Genomic DNA, 11990 nt, shown 5'->3' with positions numbered 1-11990 from the left:
GGCTGCGGCTACACGGAAACGTTTTTCACTGTAAACGATACTTTTTCTTATCGTTTCGCTGTCGCGGCCACACGGAGCCGGCGTTCCCACTACCCCAAAACGATAGTTTTTGAAAACGGGTTCCAGAGTGGGAAAGTTTGAAAACGGCCTCGTTTCGTTTCCATTGTTACAGCTAAAACGTTTTTGCGTCAGTCACACGTTGACGCTGGGAGCCAATTTTAACACTTCTCTATTGTCTCACAGCGTGGCGTGACACAGTGGCGTGTGTACTGCATCGTTTCATCGTTTTCGTCTGGACCAGCAGCGCGTTTCCGTGTGGTCGCAAGAATTTTCGTACCCGTTTTCAAAAAAAACCTCGTTTCGTTTTCGTGTAGCCGTAGCCTAATTCAGAGTTCCGTCACGCTTTGATGTCGCGTGTCACGTGGTTCATGTGAGCCTCCGGAGTTCCAAACGTCCCAGCGCTGTCAGTCAGTCTGAACGGGTCTTAGCAGGACGGAGCACAAAAACAGTCACTTTGACACAACGACGCAATTTTCGGTAAATATTGACCAATAATGTGCATTGATCACTTCACTGACGATGTGTTTTATCAACATTTTTCTTTTTTGGAACGGCAGAGACACATTTATCACCGTTTTAAATCTTAGAGGGTATCCCTGCATGCTAGCAGAGGACAGCTACCTCGTCCTCCTTTATAATTCATCATGCCAGTGGTCCAGCTTACCTTCAGATCTACATCCTCCAACAGAGCCTGACGTTACTGTCTGTTCCCAGGACTTACTCCTGTTGTCCCAAACACTCCATCTGTAGAAGATGTCATTCAGTCTGTCTGTTCTCTCTGGTGTCAGATGGACAATGAGCTGAATGGCAAAGCTGAGCTGAATAAATTGTTTTAAAGAAGCTTTAAATGACTTGGAGGGAAATATGTGGCTGTAGATGCTTTGACTGATGAGCCGGGATCAGTTCTTCTTTTCTGTAGAAGACCTAATTATTCTATATTTCTCATGTGAACTGAATACATGCATCTGTAACCCTGTTTACTGGCTTCAAGACAGAAAACTACTGTAAAATATGAATTAATTGATTAAAATATTAATCTAAACTTTTTTTCTGGATAAAACCATATTAAATGACAAAATAAATGTGTCAGACAAACAGATTTAAACCAAACATTTCATTATAAAATGTCATCATGGAAAATGTAAAACAAGCCTTAATAAAGAAGTTATTTTACTGCTATTTATACTGTTGGGTAGATTAATCTGCAACAATGAACTGTATTTGATCAAATTCAAGGGTTTGGACATTGTAGAAATGTGCTGAAGCCCTAATAAGGGTTGATCCATGACAGCAGCGACCACCACATCTGCTGACCTCCCTGACAACAACAACAGAGAAATTCATAAATTCATTATCACAGCTGCAAAGTCATGCTGGAAAAAACTTACTTACTTAATTAAAGACCAGGCAGCTAATGCCTCAAAATGCCAAAAATGTTGTAATTTAAAGCAATACAATGTAACTTCTCAAAAAGCCCATTATGGAGCTCCCCCTACAGGCTGTTCCGAGAGCAACTCTATTTTATTAACTTACCAGTAATTGTTCTTGACGAGTAATTTCATCAATTTACCAGAGAAAATACTTCAGAAATACCAAAATGTATTAAATGTATTATTACTATAGGCATATGATAGTATTTTGGTAATGTTTTAAAACCTAACAATCAAAACAACTTTACACAATGTCACCTGACAATAAAAAGTTAACGGACTTCAGTGAAATGATCACGTTAATTACCTCACGTTAGCCTGTTACCAAGCTTTCAGTTAGGTCCCTAAATCCATTCCATTTTTAACATCAACACCGACATTTCATGCAAACCAAATGTAAAAATAACGATGTCTAAGAGTATACTTCTGATAGCTTATGCTTAAAAATGTAAAAAACGTTTAAAATGCTGTTATTTCATGAACTTACCAGTAATTGTTCTTGACGAGCAATTGAGATCAACGGAGCTGCGTCTCTTGTTTGGAACTATTGGCGTCTCCGTGACCCACGTGACTTCTGCATTCCTTCCTTTCTATAGAAGTGTGTGGGAATTTCCATTGCTATGCTGATGATACTCAGTTGTACTTATCTATGAAACCAGATGAACCCAATAGGTTGGTCAGACTACAAGCATGTCTTAAAGACATAAAGACCTGGATGACTCAGAACTGTCTGCTTCTAAATTCAGACAAAACTGAAGTCGTTATCTTTGGACCTGAGCGTTTCAGGGAGAAATTGTCTAGCTATATAGTTACTCTAGATGGTATTTCCTTGGCTTCTAGTTCTACAGTGAGGAACCTTGGAGTTATTTTTGATCAGAACTTATCATTTGACTCGCATATAAAACAGGTTTCTAGGACTGCCTTCTTTCACCTTCGTAATATTGTTAAAATCAGGAACATCTTGTCTCAGAGTGATGCAGAAAAACTGCTCCATGCATTTGTTACTTCAGGATTGGACTGCTGTAATTCTTTATTATTGGGCTGTCCCACATATTCTCTGAAAAGCCTTCAGTTGATCCAAAATGCTGCAGCCAGAGTTCTGATGAGAACTAACAGCAGAGATCATATTTCTCCAGTTTTAGCTTCTCTTCATTGGCTCCCTGTTAAATTCAGAATAGAATTTAAGATTCTTCTCCTTACATATAAAGCTCTTAATGACCGAGCTCCATCATATCTTAAAGATCTCATTGTAAGATATTTTCCTAACAGAGCACTTCGTTCCCAAACTGCAGGTTTACTTGAGGTTCCCAGAGTTTCTAAAAGTAGAATGGGAGGCAGAGCCTTCAGTTATCAGGCCCCTCTCTGTGGAACCAGCTGCCAGTTTGGGAGGCAGAGCCTTCAGTTATCAGGCCCCTCTCTGTGGAACCAGCTGCCAGTTTGGGAGGCGGAGCCTTCAGTTATCAGGCCCCTCTCTGTGGAACCAGCTGCCAGTTTGGGAGGCAGAGCCTTCAGTTATCAGGCCCCTCTCTGTGGAACCAGCTGCCAGTTTGGGAGGCAGAGCCTTCAGTTATCAGGCCCCTCTCTTGTGGAACCAGCTGCCAGTAAATGTCCGGGAAGCAGACACCCTTTCCACTTTTAAGACCAGGCTTAAAACTTTCCTTTTTGATAAAGCTTATAGTTAGGGATGGCTCAGGTGATCCTGAAACATCCCATAGTTAAAGGGGAACTGCGGTATTTTCAACATTAAGCCTCTTTTCTGAGTCGTCTGCAATGTTTTAGAACCCCCCTCACCGCTTTTTTGATGTTTACTGCTGTCTCCGGTATTTGCCTAATTTTGATTCATCTCAACCTGCTTCAGAATGACAAGTCATGTGCATGTCCAAAAAGGTCCGTAAAAGCACCATAAACGTCCGTTTTCAAAATAATCAACTCACCGGAGTGGTTACTGGTGTGCACTGGTAATCCATATCAAATTTCGTTGCGAAAAGTTGCTTCTGTCGTGTTTTATTTGGCAGCTCGTTCATGCTCGCACTATTTTATTAGCGGTGGCGGAGTAATATCAACGAACATCCAGTACAAAATCCCCCCCCCCCTCTTTCTGTCTTCTCAAACCCCAGCTGGTGGAGGCGGATGGCCACCCTTCCTGAGTCTGGTTCTGCCAGAGGTTTCTTCCTGTTAAAAGGGAGTCGTTTCTCTCCACAGTCGCCTCAGGCACGCTCAGGCCGGGAGATTGGACCGAAAAACAAGAAGTTTTCAGTGTAATCTGTTGGTTTTCTTAGCTAGGAAATTGTTTTTGAATTGGCTCTATATTTTTCAATTCATTTTTATTTATATAGCGCCAAATACAACAAATGTCATCTCAAGGCACTTAGATAATAAAGTCCAATTCAAGCCAATTGGAATTCAATTCATTGTAATCATAATTATTCATAAAATAATCCAATTCGTTCATATAGAGCCAATTCAAAAACAATTTCCTAGCTAAGGAAACCAACAGATTGCACTGAAAACTTTTTGTTTTTCGGTCCAATCTCCCGGCCTGAGCGTACCTGAGGCGACTGTGGAGAGAAACGACTCCCTTTTAACAGGAAGAAACCTCTGACAGAACCAGACTCAGGAAGGGTGGCCATCCGCCTCCACCAGCTGGGGTTTGAGAGGACAGAAAAGAGGGGACAACAAACACTGTAACACCATTCAAAGGATATCTGTTGGAACAGGGAAACACGAGTTAATGACCACAATAATGTCACATATACATAAAGAGAGTAAAGTGAGGAAAGGTGTGACAGATGAGGCCCCCCAGCAGTCTAGGCCTATAGCAGCTTAACTATGGGATGTTTCAGGATCACCTGAGCCATCCCTAACTATAAGCTTTATCAAAAAGGAAAGTTTTAAGCCTGGTCTTAAAAGTGGAAAGGGTGTCTGCTTCCTGAAGCCAAACTGGCAGCTGGTTCCACAGAGAGGGGCCTGATAACTGAAGGCTCTGCCTCCCAAACTGGCAGCTGGTTCCACAGAGAGGGGCCTGATAACTGAAGGCTCTGCCTCCCATTCTACTTTTAGAAACTCTGGGAACCTCAAGTAAACCTGCAGTTTGGGAACGAAGTGCTCTGTTAGGAAAATATCTTACAATGAGATCTTTAAGATATGATGGAGCTCGGTCATTAAGAGCTTTATATGTAAGGAGAAGAATCTTAAATTCTATTCTGAATTTAACAGGGAGCCAATGAAGAGAAGCTAAAACTGGAGAAATATGATCTCTGCTGTTAGTTCTCATCAGAACTCTGGCTGCAGCATTTTGGATCAGCTGAAGGCTTTTCAGAGAATATGTGGGACAGCCCAATAATAAAGAATTACAGTAGTCCAATCTTGAAGTAACAAATGCATGGAGCAGTTTTTCTGCATCACTCTGAGACAAGATGTTCCTGATTTTAACAATATTACGAAGGTGAAAGAAGGCAGTCCTAGAAACCTGTTTTATATGCGAGTCAAATGATAAATTCTGGTCAAAAATAACTCCAAGGTTCCTCACTGTAGAACTAGAAGCCAAGGAAATACCATCTAGAGTAACTATATAGCTAGACAATTTCTCCCTGAAACGCTCAGGTCCAAAGATAACGACTTCAGTTTGTCTGAATTTAGAAGCAGACAGTTCTGAGTCATCCAGGTCTTTATGTCTTTAAGACATGCTTGTAGTCTGACCAACCTATTGGGTTCGTCTGGTTTTATAGATAAGTACAGCTGAGTATCATCAGCATAGCAATGGAAATTTATGCCATGCTGTCTAATAATGTTACCTAATGGAAGCGATTGCAGTAGAGTTGGTTATTGGGCTACCATTACATCTCTGCCTTCCCTGTGTGTGTTGTTGACACTTTGGTGACTGCCCCTTAGCGGGAGCTCACCTGGGCTCACGATTGGGCGACTGTAACAAGTCACACCCTCATAAAGCAACATGGCTGCGCACAGGTTCTCTGCTTTTTCTGAGAGGAACAGACTAGGTCAGCGGCGCTGGTTTTGTGCGCTCCTCGTCACTGGTGCCCCGAAGGGAACTCGTCTTGCCCCTGGCTGTTCGGTAGGTTGCTGGTTTCCTTTCACGTGCGTTTCTTGTGCTTAAATGCATCCGTGTCTTTACGGGGGGTTCTCGTTTCAGCTTGGGCTAATTGTTGCAAATTGTTTGGCCATACGGCTCCATCCTTATCCCTCCGACGCGCTCGGTTTACCTTTATTCAGGTGAGTTGTAAAGTTACTCGTATGGGCACTAAAGGTTTAATGAGACCACAACATGCTGACATTATTTTCATGTATACAGTATACACCACGAGACGAGTCCGTAACCGGAGTCGCCTCTCAGGACTGCGTGTGCCAGCTACAGCGGGCCCGTGGGACTTCCATCAAGAACGGTCAGAGTTGCCGCTGTGTCCTCCCGTCTGTTCACGGTAACAGCCGCTCTCCATTTGCTTGCTCGCCTCGGCGGCTTGGCCGCTTGTAGGTTTGGGTGCGGGTGCATGGCGCTGAGCTTGCTCGCTAGGTTGCATCGTCTGTCCCGTGATTAAATGTTTGTTTTGTCAGTTTGGTCAACGTCTGCCCTTCTCTGTGTGCGCTGGCTGTATGTGCTTTTAGTGAACTTGTAATCCGCCAGTTAATGGTGCATTCCCTCTGCTGAACCTGGTGTGCTGGGTATCTTGCTTTTGTGTGTTTTGTTTGCCGCCGTCATTGTTTTGCTGTAATTTATTTTGTTTCCTTATTATTCGTTTGCAGTGTTTTGTTTGTTAAAGGGGAACTCCGGGGCATTTGAAGCGTGTTTCCATTGCTAGAGGTTGTCAAATACTGATAGTAGGACACAGAGAGGTCCAGATCTGCGCTCCCTGTGTGGAGATCGCTCTGTCCGCACAGCATGTCATGCGAGGCTAATACGTGGTGGCTAAGGGGCAAGCGCTAACCCTTCCACGTAAAACAACAACTTGCACACTGCAGAAACGTCACACCACTTTATAAACCATCCGACAATAAAGTCACAAGCCTTACCATCAAAACCATATGCATGGTTCTCACATTACTGGCATGGGGACGTTACAAAACAACTTTATAAACAGCATGTAACTCACCGGCTGGTTGTAGGCTCGCGCATGTGAAAGCCCAAAAGAGTCGATGGAGGATAATCCCATATACAAAACAATTATCTTCTCTAGAAAAACTGCGTTCAAGTATTTAAAACATTACAACAATATTACTGGGCATGTATTGTTGTAATGTTTTAAATACTTGAACGCAGTTTTTCTAGAGAAGATAATTGTTTTGTATATGGGATTATCGTCCATCGACTCTTTTGGGCTTTCACATGCGCGAGCCTACAACCAGCCGGTGAGTGACATGCTGTTTATAAAGTTGTTTTGTAACGTCCCCATGCCAGTAATGTGAGAACCATGCATATGGTTTTGATGGTAAGGCTTGTGACTTTATTGTCGGATGGTTTATAAAGTGGTGTGACGTTTCTGCTGTGTGCAAGTTGTTGTTTTACGTGGAAGGGTTAGCGCTTGCCCCTTAGCCACCACGTATTAGCCTCGCATGACAGGGTGTGCGGACAGAGCAATTTCCACACAGGGAGCGCAGATACGCATCTCTCTGTGTCCTACTGGCAGTATTTGACAACCTCTAGCAATGGAAACACGCTTCAAATGCCCCGGAGTTCCGCTTTAATTGTGTACCTCAGCATCATTTGGTCCTGTTTGTCGGAACCGCTCCACTAGGGTGGAGTGTCCAACCTATAGCCTAAGCCAGTGTCCGGTGTGTGTGCGTGCGAGTGATTGAGAGTGATTTTAATGCCGGTATTTTACCTGTTTACCACCAAAGAAAAATAAAGAATTGTAATTTTGTAACCCATGTCTCTGTTATTCATCCCCTACAGTCGGTGTATATTTAAAGGAATATTGAGTTGCATAAAATTGATTGTTTAAAGTAGTGTCTACCTCTCGGCACTGTTACACATGTATAAAGTGAAAAGAATCGGTCCAAGCACAGAACCCTGAGGAACTCCAGGACTTACTCTGGTGTGTGAGGAAGATTCTTCATTTACAAGAACAAACTGAAATCTATCAGATAAATATGACTTAAACCAGCCTAATGCAGTTCCTTTAATCCCAATAACTTGTTCAAGTCTGTGTAATAAGATACTGTGATCGACCGTATCAAATGCAGCACTGAGATCCAACAGATCTTCTAAAATCTTTCTAAAAGTAGAATGGGAGGCAGAGCCTTCAGTTATCAGGCCCCTCTCTTGTGGAATAAGCTGCCAGTTAATGTCCGGGAAGCAGACACCCTTTCCACTTTTAAGACCAGGCTTAAAACTTTCCTTTCTGATAAAGCTTATAGTTAGGGATGGCTCAGGTGATCCTGAAACATCCCATAGTTAAGCTGCTATAGGCCAGACTGCTGGGGGGCCTCATCTGTCACACCTTTCCTCACTTTACTCTCTTTATGTATATGTGACATTATTGTGGTCATTAACTCGTGTTTCCCTGTTCCAACAGATATCCTTTGAATGGTGTTACAGTGTTTGTTGTCCCCTCTTTTCTGTCTTCTCAAACCCCAGCTGGTGGAGGCGGATGGCCACCCTTCCTGAGTCTGGTTCTGCCAGAGGTTTCTTCCCGTTCAAAGGGAGTCGTTTCTCTCCACAGTCGCCTCAGGCACGCTCAGGCCGGGAGATTGGACCGAAAAACAAAAAGTTTTCAGTGCAATCTGTTGGTTTCCTTAGCTAGGAAATTGTTTTTGAATTGGCTCTATATGAACGAATTGGATTATTTTATGAATAATTATGATTACAATGAATTTAATTCCAATTGGCTTGAATTGGACTTTATTATCTAAGTGCCTTGAGATGACATTTCTTGTATTTGGCGCTATAAAAATGAATTGAATCAGTCGAGTGTGCCCAGATTCGCAAGATTAGCGACAAGACTGCGCATATTCAGATATAAAAAACCCAGACCAGCTCTTTCTTTAAAATCTGCAGGGGTGTTAAAACCTGTGAGGGTGTCTGGACCAGGGGTCCGTTTCACAAAGCAGGTTCAACAAACTCTGAGTCTATTCCTGAACTCTGAGTTGATCTACTCTGAGATAGAAAACTGAGTTTCCGGTTCCAGAAACGCTGATTTGAGTGAGGTTAATCAACTCTGAGTAGGTTCACCTTGAGTTCAGCACGTGCACCACAAATTTAAAAAGCCAGCATCAATGGAGCCCCGATTCGATGAGTCACCATGGCAACGGGGAAGAGGAGGGGCTACGTTTTTCACCAACCTGGAAATGGATATCTAAATGCGCTCATACGACGAGTTTCAACACGTTTTTAGAAATAAGTTTAATGTTTAAGTTTAAATGTAGTTCTTTGCAATCACAATATTACAGGGAAACTGCTTGAATGGTAGCCCATTCATTTATTTCATTTAGGTGCAATCCCACGGGGGAGAAGCGGACTTGGCAGCAGTTTAAGATGAAATATAAAAACATTGTTCAAACAGGTGAGACCTCAGCATGGAGGTACCTCATTTTGATCATTTTTTACACTGTAAAGTAAATATTAAGTGGCTATTTGACTGTGCAGTTGTTTTATCCCCAACATAATGCTGTTCTCACACACATAAATTGTTCAGTGACTATCAAGCCCTAAAGTAGTCACAGAGAGGGGAACAGGGGCCCGTTGCACAAAAGTAGGATTTAGACATCCAGGATGAATTACTTAGCCAGGTTCAAGGAATCCAAAACATGGCGCCCAGGCTTAGTTGATTGCACAAAGGCCAAGCCAGGATGAGCAGACACGGATTCATTAAGCCAGGTGAAAGCGATCCCGGATAAGTGCTGCACACGGCTTTCTTAAATAGACCCCACGATCGATCATAGATTCAGTGATTCACCATGGCAACAAGGGCGGCGTATTCCTCCCCAGCGGAGCAAGAATTATTAATGGAAACCTATGAAGAGGTGAAGGAGAAAATAAAACAAAAAGGAAATACTGCCACAGTTAAAAAACAAAGGGAGCAAGCGTTGCAAACCATTGCTGACCGCCTGAATGCGTAAGTAGTGCACAAATCACACTCAGCACTCCACTGAAATTATCACAATTAGGCTACAATCCAAATAAAATGTTGATTAACATATCGTCACCTTCCTAAAATAATCGCCCAAGTCATTTTTTGGCATCAAAGGTGTGGTCCAAAAAATGCCTAAGTCATTTATTTAATCTTAGTTTTTATGAAAAACAATAAGTGTTCTTATGTCAAGCATCCTTTGATACATACTTACTGACTGAAATGATTATTTTATGCTATAATTTCACATTTGGAGGGAGTTTTTTGTGTTTCCTGAAAAACCTGAAAAAATGACTTATGCGATTATTTTAGGACGGTGACGATATTTGAAATCATATTTGTAGCCTACTTTGATTATGAATAAGTTGAAATTGACTGCATGTGAGTGAAACTACCTAAATGTAACTCCATGCTCCTCCACTGTTTCATTGTGTGTGTGCGTGTCTTTGTGTGTGTAGATTTAACATGACTGGGCCAAAACGGACATGGCAGCAAGTCAAAGTGAAATATAAGAACATCCTGCAGAATGGTAAGTCCCCTGACAAATACTTAACAAGTGTACTTTTTATTAAGAATGTGCCTGCCCACACATTGCCTGTACTGTGCATTAATTGGTTTAACATCTTATCATTTCAGATGGTCTGCAATGCTGACTATTTGATCAGTAATGTTGTGGCAAAGTGGCCCGGCTCGGTCCACGACTCCCGAGTGTTTCGGAACTCGGAGATCTATCGGCGCCTATCACAAGGTGAGCCACAGAACCTCTATTGATAACCACTTTTAACATCATGGCTGTGTTAAGACTGTCACTTCTTATGAGGTTGTGATGGTAACATTTTGTATTCACAGGTGAATTCCTGGGTGTATTGCTGGGTGACAGAGGGTACGCCTGCCAGCCTTTTCTGTTCACTCCATTTGCAGACCCTCTGGAGCCACAACTGGCATACAACCATGCCCATGGCAGAACAAGGGCCCGGATAGAAATGACATTTGGGCCCAATCCCAATTCACCCCTTGGCCCTACCCCTTACCCCTCCCCCTCCGTTTTGCGCGTTCACGTGTAGACGTAGGGGTGTCCCAAATCCCTTCCCCTTAGCCCTACCCCTACGTTGTAACCCTTCAAACGGAGGGCTTCGGCCAGGCAGACTCCGTTCGAAGGGGTATGATATATTTCCCAGAATACAACGCGACTACCGGGAGAACTCGAGTGTTTTTAAAAATGGCGAAAGCAAAGAAAGCACCACACAAATGTAAGTAGCTCTATTTTTTTGCCATAATTTAACTGTTTTAACCGTTTTAGGTTGTGATAACTGGTGTATTGTGTGAGTTTAACATGGTGGCAATGTGTAGTTGTTTTCTGCTATAAACGCACATGGGAAAAGTCGCTATTTTACATGGAGTAATCGGTCAATGCATGTGAAGGTGCTGCGAAAGAGTTGTCGTTTTTTAAATTGTAACACAAGTATTTACAAGCAATGTAGTTGGTTAACCATAGATAAGTTCCTTTTGAGTGACGTGAGCGTCATTTCGCTACCTATTACCACAAGTATTCATATACGTGACTGATTCACAGGGACTCAAGCACAAACAAAGAGCCTGATCAGGTTTAGCACAGAAAACGAAGATCGGTTTCTAAAGTCATCCCCATCCCCAAAAAGTAGGAAGTCCAATCCCATAATGGATTACCTGATACAGGAGAGCCTGAAGGAGCAGAAGCGCCACGAGGAGACGGAGCAGAAGACGGAGCGCTTTTTAGCTCTGTTTGAGCGCATGATAGACAAACTTTAAGGTGAGTTGATGTGCCATGCACCTATTGTACACACAGCCACCACTACCGCATTCTGAAACACCTTTTTTTATTTTTTTACAATGGATGAAAGTGCATGCCATAATGTCATATCGTCTCTTGTTCCCCCAGAACATCACTGAGCCCATGCAGCACCTCCGATGTGCCATGCACCTTCGCTGTTCCTGCTCCGGTCACCCCACCATCTCGTTCTCGATGATTGCACTGTTGCCCGTTTATGTTCATATTGTTTATATTCATACTGTTTATTGTCCATATTTGCACCACACACTTTACAGCAGACACTTTAAGCTGTTATTTCTGAAAATAAGCTGCCTTACCAGTCTGTAATGTGAGTAGCCTAATAAAAGAAATTAAGGACAAAAGGTTTGTGAGCATGATTATCACATCAACATTATATGAACGACTGGAACGGATATTGGTATGAAGAGATTTATTATACAAGGGATAACAAAAAAAATTGGGGTACATGTTGTGGTCCAATCGGCAATAATTTGTAGGATGACCCGTCTGCTGGAAAGAAAAACATGGAAAGATCAGGCTTTCATCCTCCCAAACCAACACATTGATAGCACACAAGGCAGTGCATTTATTTATGTCATCAAATCTGAA

The 11990-nt window shown here is 42.6% G+C and overlaps 2 long non-coding RNA genes across 3 annotated transcripts; both read left to right on the top strand.

Annotated features, from left to right (window-relative positions):
* The first annotated feature begins 5441 nt into the window (after nucleotides 1–5441).
* On the top strand, nucleotides 5442–6257 carry LOC142377962 (uncharacterized). The gene is made up of 3 exons (XR_012769574.1): nucleotides 5442–5562; nucleotides 5641–5720; nucleotides 5800–6257. It is a non-coding gene; the product is annotated as an uncharacterized LOC142377962 (long non-coding RNA).
* A 906-nt stretch (nucleotides 6258–7163) lies between these two features.
* On the top strand, nucleotides 7164–11730 carry LOC142377621 (uncharacterized). Of its 2 annotated transcripts, XR_012769531.1 has the most exons (6): nucleotides 7164–9556; nucleotides 10030–10100; nucleotides 10208–10319; nucleotides 10421–10821; nucleotides 11145–11360; nucleotides 11490–11730. It is a non-coding gene; the product is annotated as an uncharacterized LOC142377621 (long non-coding RNA). The 2 variants fall into 2 exon arrangements; XR_012769530.1 differs by having other exon boundaries at nucleotides 7164–10100.
* Nucleotides 11731–11990: the final 260 nt, after the last annotated feature.

This window comes from Odontesthes bonariensis, chromosome 3 (genome assembly GCF_027942865.1).
Source record: "Odontesthes bonariensis isolate fOdoBon6 chromosome 3, fOdoBon6.hap1, whole genome shotgun sequence".
In the NCBI taxonomy this organism is placed as follows: Eukaryota; Metazoa; Chordata; class Actinopteri; order Atheriniformes; family Atherinopsidae; genus Odontesthes; species Odontesthes bonariensis.
This window is presented reverse-complemented; position numbering and strand designations above follow the sequence as displayed.